We start from the raw sequence: 8,068 nt of genomic DNA, 5'->3' as shown, positions 1-8,068 counted from the left end.
CCTTTTCTTTTTAGCCTTTATTTTTGTATTTTTTTTTTTTTTTTTTTTTTGTAAATATTTGATACAAGTATAATAATATCATTCCAAATTTTTTATACTTCCTCCGTTATTTTATTATTGCACCACTTGCCTTTTTAAGAAGTTTCACAAATATTGCACCATTTTCTCTTTAGGAAAAAAATTATTTGTCTTCACACTACAAATACCCAACATACCCTTGCTTTTCACACTTACTTTTTAGTTTATTAATATGTTACATGGGCAATTTTATATTTTTACCTTTTTCTCTCTTACTTTTTTCCACTACCAAAATATTTGTACCCAACCCTTATGGTGTAATAATAAAAAAACGGAGGAATTATAATATACTTTCTCCGTTTTTATTTACTTGACCCATAGCCTTTGGCACAATATTTAAGGAGAGGAGAGAGAAATAGTATTTGGTGTACATGGTTCACCTTATTACCCTCAAAAGTTGTCCCCCACATTCACTTTATGAGGGTATTTAGATAATTTGTTTACCAAAAGCTTACCAATTATAGTATGGGTCAAGTAATATGATATTTCCATGTTAGGAATGTTAGTCATGTAAATAGAAACGGAAAAAGTACTTCGTATATGACAAATTTATTCGTTTTTCGTGTTCATAATTCTTCCATATACATTTACCTAAAATATTATTCCGACTCTTTTTTAATTATCTGATAAACGGAGTAGTATTAGATTTTGCTATAAAAAATAGTAATAATAAAATTAATTCATATTATTGATATTGAAGAATTACTTTAAAGATATTTTACAAAAAAAAAAAAAAAAAAAAAAAAAAAAAAATTAGACTTACCGTGCATGACATGGGACCTAAGTTAGTGTTCACACTAGACCAAAGTTTTGGGTTCAAGTCAACTCAACGGGATAATCACAATTTTTTTGTTTACTGTATTTTTTGCTAATTTTTAGAAATTTCTAATATTTCAAACTTAGTTTTTTTTTTTTTTTTTAATAATTTTTTAAATCAAACATTTTCACCAATGTTATTATTAGTCATTTATGCCTATTATGTAATTTAAATCGTCACAAAATAACTAATTTTATATCAATGATATAATTTAAAACTTGGTACATAGATAAAAAATTTATCTTAAAATTTAATAAATAACCCGGATATCGCACGGGGTACCAAACAGTGAGAACTATAAAAAGTAGCGGAGGGAGTACTACACTAGTTGATTTTACCCCAAGTTGTATATCACAATTTTTTGTATTGATCATAAACTATGTAGTAGACATTATACGACTTGATGACGAGCCAAATACATACTATATTAGATGAAGCCCGTGCGATGCACGATTTGTTTGAATTTTTTAAAATATTGTTTTTTTTGTATTTATGCGCTAAAATTTGTTACATATTTAGATAAAATTCCTAATATCAAAATATAATATTTTATATTTAATTAATTTAAACTTAAAAATATAATTCGCCAATTTTGCTTGCGTGACATTTGAATTAATTAATTCTAAAAGAAATTAATAATCTCTCATTTAATTGGCTACAATTAAAATTTATAATCTTACATGGCGCGCTAAGAAAATTAAATCCTACGTGGCACTCTAAAACCTCGGGGAAAAAACTCCACTTTATATATATATACTAGATGAAAGTCCGTGTGATGCACGATTTTTCATATATAAATCTCGAAAGATATTTTTGTATTTGATTTTACTATTTAATAATATCAGACAAAAAAAAAAAAAAAAAAAAGTGTTATTGCCTATCAAAAAAGTAATTTTTTTAATGTAATTTATAATGCGACTTTATTTATTTTTGTTTTGTATTTTATTTGTGGTTGTTAGTTATATGACAATTGAATTTAAAAATATGAATAAATTTTAAATATGATAACTTTCAAATAAACATTGTAAATATGATAATTTATAGGTTAATATTTTTTTATTTTTTACATATTTAAATCCTAAATCAATCGTTGGTTTTAAAAAAAATAGAAATAATGAAAACTGGTATACTATTTATCTTCTATTTCTTCGTAGCAAAAATAAAATTTAAATAAAATTAATCTTTATATTCTATGAATTGATCTAAAAATTGTAATTGTATAAAATCAAATCTACGCATTTTATTGGAATTTCAAAGTACGAGGAGATATTATATCTGTAACTCAAAACCAACCTATTTCAAGCATTAAACATTTAAACTGAGAGACATCCAGGATTTCATTTAATTAATTGGGATTATAATTTGTCCCATAGAAAGGATTCAAGCTAAAAAAAAAAAAAGTATTATGTCTGTGACAAATCACTATACATGTTTGGCACTTCAACAAGTCGTATAATGTTTACTACGTAATTTATGTTCTATTCACAAAATGGAGATATGCAACTTTCTACATAGTAGCCACTTAGACACCTTCAAGTTAAATTTGAAGGGGCAATTAAGATTTGGACTGATTCACCTGTAAAAATATTTGAAACATTACATAAACCAAGATTATATCTCTGGAAATCCCCACATGACGCCCCTCCTTTGTTCCCTTCAATCTAATCCTACATTTTCTTGCAAATTCATTTTCTTTATGTCATTATATAATTACCTTCATCAATCATTAAATGTCTACAAATGTTGTTATATTAGTATCAGTACACATGGGCCAAAAATACGGTACCAGACCAAAATATAAATCTTGAAAAATCAAGAAACATGAGCATATCCATGTTAAAGCACGGAATATATTAATTATTAGTTATTGTTATTAATTTTCTTTTTCAAATTTGACAAGAGGAGATTATTGTATATTTAAGGGAACATATTGTGTTGATGTAGGAAGTTATGATTATAGTTTTTTTTTTCTTTTTTTTTTTAAGAAAATTAAAAACATGGATGTGAATACTCCGTAGGATTTAAGGATTAAGGGTTTGGAGGCTTGTCATCAAAAGTTGTAAAATTGATTGTGCAATTATATAATTGACTAGAGTGTTTCTTATTCTTGCTAACGCATGGAATATATATGTATATCAGTATATGTGAAGCATGTAAATTATTTAAAAAAAAAAAAAATTTGGAAGTTATTATTTGTTCAAGAAAAGAAAAAGAAAAAAAAAAGCTATCATTTGTTAAAAAAAAAAAAGTTATGTAAAAAAAAATTATATAGAATTGTCTCATTTTCAAGGATTGAAATGTTGTGGGGAGAAGTTGGAAAACGACTCTTAAATTACATAAAAGACTCTAATGTGAATATCTTTGAAAAATATTATGTAATATCTAGAAAATTGTAGGATTATGTCTGATGTATATAGGTATAAATCACTTAAGAAAAATCTATCAAAGATTAATCTATAACAACTAACAACTAACAAGCATTACCAAATCAATAACAACTAACAAGTCATTTCATATTTCTCAAAATCATTCCTCTTTATACATACTCTCCAAATATCAAGTAACCCACTGCTACTTCCGCCTAAATAATTTCCAATAGCACCTCATTTACAAGCCCATATATCATATACTCCATCCATAGCGAATTTCTCCACATTATATTATCAAATCGACTATTAAATCCAAATGGGAAGAATACTTGTTTTGATCTTTTTATGAACATTTGCAAAAGACTAAGCGCACAATTTACCAATAATTTCATAAAACTTCAAACAACAACCCAATTGCAATCAAAACCAATATTTGAACTACTTGATTTCATTCTCATCCAAACAGTTCTAACAGAGTAAATACAAATCAAACGCAAAACAATAAATATCATCAAACCATTCATTACCCAATTAGTACCTCCTTTTTGGATTCAATTGTCGTATTACATTATCAAAATTAACAAATTACATCAATATTATTACGAAAACATGTAGTATTAAAGTCAAGAAATTACCTCATGATTAGAAAAATAAATTGTTCTTTATCATGATCAATAACATCAGCAAGAATATCTACAATAAACCCACAATTACTCTCGAATAATTCTCCTCTACCTTCAAGCTTTCTACCTTAACCCATGTCCCAGTTGATGACCCAAAACCCGTTCCAATTCGAATTGACCCATTTTGACCCGAAATTGAACCTTATTCAATAGAAGTTTTACCCCATTGATTCCATACTACAATTACATTAGCCAAGTACGTAATTTGTAAAGTAATGTAATTAAAACTGGAAAAAAATGTAATATAGAGTCAATGATATTCGAGTACATGGATGGGTTTTGTCGGGTTGATTACTATTGTAATTATAGTTTATATGCGAGATTTTGTTTTAATTTGGAATTATGCTTCAATTGTAACATTTATAGAAGACAATAATATTGGATCATCCTTCCATTTCAATTTGATAGTTTCATATGGAATCAATTACATAAAATAAGAAAATGAGAATATTTGGAATCTAGCATTAAAGTAAAAAACAATTCATAAATTGTTTTGCCTTATTTAATTTTTTTTTTAGGAAAGCATTAGCCATAATTGCATAAATCAAGGGAGTAATTTCTTTAATTAGAGTCATGTCATTAATTCACAATCAATTAATCTAACCAATCAGAATTTAATATGTATAAAATAGGAAATAAAAACTATATTAAAAGTGGAATACATTCAATATGGGTAGATCTTTTTGAAACGCCCAAAATAGTATATGGAACTAACAAATTGAAACAGAGAGAGTATTTTTTTAAAGGAAAAATACACTTTAATAATCTCAACTATGAGCGATTTACCTACAATAATCCCAACTATCGATTACTCTACAATAATCCTAACTATTAGGTCTGTTTTCCTCCGGCAGTCCCAAAAACCAGTTACCTGTTGAAATGGTAAACTTTTTTTTTTTAAATGACACATGTCAATACATGAGTGGCCTAATATTACAATAAAAATTTTAAAAAAAAGAAGGAAAAAAAAAAACAACAAAAACAAAAACCATCCCAGCCACCCCTAGCCCACCGAAAACCGCCACCAACCCTTAGCCAACTGGGAATCTGATCGGCCAACCTCCAGACCACCGGAAAATGGTCGGCGAACCCGCAGACCACCGGAAAATAGCCAGCAGGCCCTCCCAATCCCCTAGAGCACCAGCCACGATCCACCCTAACCCCAATTGCTCCTCCCGCACGGCCAGCGACGCCTACACAACCACGAACCCTCCTCACCGCCTGCTCGCTGCCAGCTTGTCGCAACTCAGCCGCACAAACCCAGTCACCAATCGCAACCAAATCCACCGCCTCCAAAACCAACCTCAATAGCCACCTTCTCCAGCCCCAAATGCCACCTCCATCTCTTGCCTCAAACCCTAAAACACCACCTTCTCCAACTGGTGGTTATTTTGGTGCGATTTGGGGCTGCTGGTGGTTTCACGGGCAAGGGTTAGGTGTTTTGGCCGGTTTCGGGGGTGCGACTGGTCGTGAGAGTCGTTTCCGGCTTGGGTGGCTGGAGAAGGTGGTGTTTTAAGGTTGCGGCAGGAGGTGGAGGTGGTAATTAGGGATAGAATGGTGGCTACCAGATTTTTTTTCTTTTTTTGTTTTGTTTTTTTTTTTTTTAATTTTTTTTTGAAACCACTCACACACTGACACGTGTCAAACAACCTACAATAATAGGTTGTTGACTTTTGTTGACCGGTTTGGGACTGATGGTAGGGATGTCAATGGGGCGGGGCGGGGCGGATGTTGGCCTTCCCATCCCCATCCCCACCTAATATTTTCATCCCCATCCCCATCCCCATCCCCGCGGCGGGTCCAATTTTCATCCCCATCCCCGCCCCACCGGGTACAACTCCAAAACCATCCCCGCCCCACCCCCCACTTGGATATCCATCCCTACCTTATCCCCACCAAAGACCCGCCTAATCCCCATCCAAGATCCACCTAATCTCTGTATCTCAAATAAACAATCTTACATAATTAATACGAATTATAAAATAAAACATTCTACACACATTTTTGTGTTATAATATAAGTGTCATACAAAGTATTATAATTAATATTGTATTTCACGTAATTATTTTATAAATAGTATAAAAGTATGTAATTTTGCTTTAAAAGATATATAGATGTGGGTATGAGGTGGGGATGGGGCGGGTATGAAGTGGGGCGGGTGGGGCGGGGCGGGGATGGGGCGGGTACAACTTAAAATCCACCCCCGCCCCATCACCCATGGCGGGTATGGTTTTTATCCCCATCCCCGCCCCACCACCCGCCAAACTGAGACCCATCCCCGCCCTACTGGGGCGGGGATGGGGCGGGTCTCCTACTTGACCCGCCCCACTGACATCCCTAACTGATGGAGGAAAACTGACCTAATAGTTAGGATTACAGTAGAATAATCGATAGTTGGGATTATTGTAGGTAAATTGGCCATAGTTGAGATTATTAAAGTGTATTTTTCCTTTTTTTAAAAAGAGTTTCTTTTTTAAGAATCGTTTCTTCCTTCAAGTTCTTGATATCAATTGATAAGGAAATTAAATTGTCTATTATTTTCTATTAGAAAACTACTATTTATTTCAGCTTAAATAATATAAAATTATAAAAATGTGATATTATGAAAACGTCTATAAAACTATAAAATCGCTGGCTGTGGGGATCGAACCCACGACCACGTGGTTAAAAGCCACGCGCTCTATCACTGAGCTGTTGCTGCCAACAAAATTCAAATAGGCCTTGCGCATCCGGGGAATCGAACCCCGGTCAGTACCGTGGGAGGGTACTATGATACCACTACACTAGATGCGCTTTTCTAGTTGTGTATTCTGGCTTCATTCCTTTCTTTAACTCATTGGTCATATCTTAGTTTATAGTAATTGAAATTGCTAATTAATATTTAATTACTAGGAAGATTTTTTATACATCATAATATCATATCACATGAGTTACGTCTATTTAATTAATGATTTGCTAATTACTATCTTTTAACATTTTCTTTTCAATCATAGGATCCCATTTCATTCATGTTATACATCACATAGTCTAAGAAATACAGTATTTTTTTGAAAGGACATTCATACCAAGCTTCACATAATATGATATTAGAGTTAGTTTTATCTTGTATATCGCTGTATATATTCAATGCAACAATTATCAGATTTATTTTATCTTGAACTTTCTAAATATCCAATGCAACAAATATGTGCAATCTTCCCAAAAGCTCTTGCGTGCTCAGCTGCTCACGTGCTCAGCTCCCATCACTTATATGTTCCAGCTAGTCGTTATTAGCTTTGGGCAATGCCTCAACCTCAAGCTAATAAAATTTTGCCAAAATAAAATATGCTTCACATACATGCATGTCATTCATGCTAGTGAAAATATACAATTAAAACAATTATAATCACAAAACAGAGACAGCTACGGTTTGAATAAACCTAAAATATGAGACAACAGTGTTTCCTTGCTAACGCATGGAATATTTCACCATGGTCTCATTCCCCTCACATAAACTCGAACATACGATAACATAACATACTTCATCAAGGTCACCCCTCCTCTCACCAAAGCTCTAACAATATGATGACATAATTCAACAAGATCATGCTATTACAACATAAGCTTGGATACAAGAGAAACAATAATTAATGTATGTTAACACTTTAGGTATTAAACTGGATTGCTTTTCGTCGCTCCCATTTTACATAGTAATGCTCCCATTTTAAGTTGAATGGACAAATATGCCCTTTATGCAAGTTGTACTATAAAAACGACTTTGTTCTCTACATGGACACATTCTATCAAACGGTCCCCTCAAAATAGTACGACGTGAATATCCCGAGTCCACCACATCGGTCCCCACGACCTTCAAACCAAATCGGTCCCCACGACCACCTTAAATCGTTTTTTTTTTAAAAAAATTAATCATCAAGTTTTTTCGACGGGTCTTGGATCATGGACGACGACTGGAACATTCGTACGCCGGAGAATGCGTCGGAACATTCTGTAAGATTTTTTTATTATTATTTTCTGGAAAATGGACATCCACCTGAAATTTCCGGATATTCCAAGGTGGATCCGCCTAAAATTTCCGGATCTACCTTGGAACATCCGGAAATTTTGAGCGGAAGTAGGGATCC

General features: G+C 32.5%; 1 non-coding gene across 1 annotated transcript; it reads right to left on the bottom strand.

Moving 5' to 3' along the window:
* Positions 1-6,669: 6,669 nt before the first annotated feature.
* On the bottom strand, positions 6,670-6,740 carry TRNAG-CCC (transfer RNA glycine (anticodon CCC)). The gene has a single exon. It is a non-coding gene; the product is annotated as a tRNA-Gly (tRNA).
* Between the last annotated feature and the right edge of the window lie 1,328 nt (positions 6,741-8,068).

The sequence above is a fragment of the Chenopodium album genome, chromosome 16 (assembly GCF_948465745.1).
Source record: "Chenopodium album chromosome 16, dcCheAlbu1.1, whole genome shotgun sequence".
NCBI lineage: Eukaryota > Viridiplantae > Streptophyta > Magnoliopsida > Caryophyllales > Amaranthaceae > Chenopodium > Chenopodium album.
This window is presented reverse-complemented; position numbering and strand designations above follow the sequence as displayed.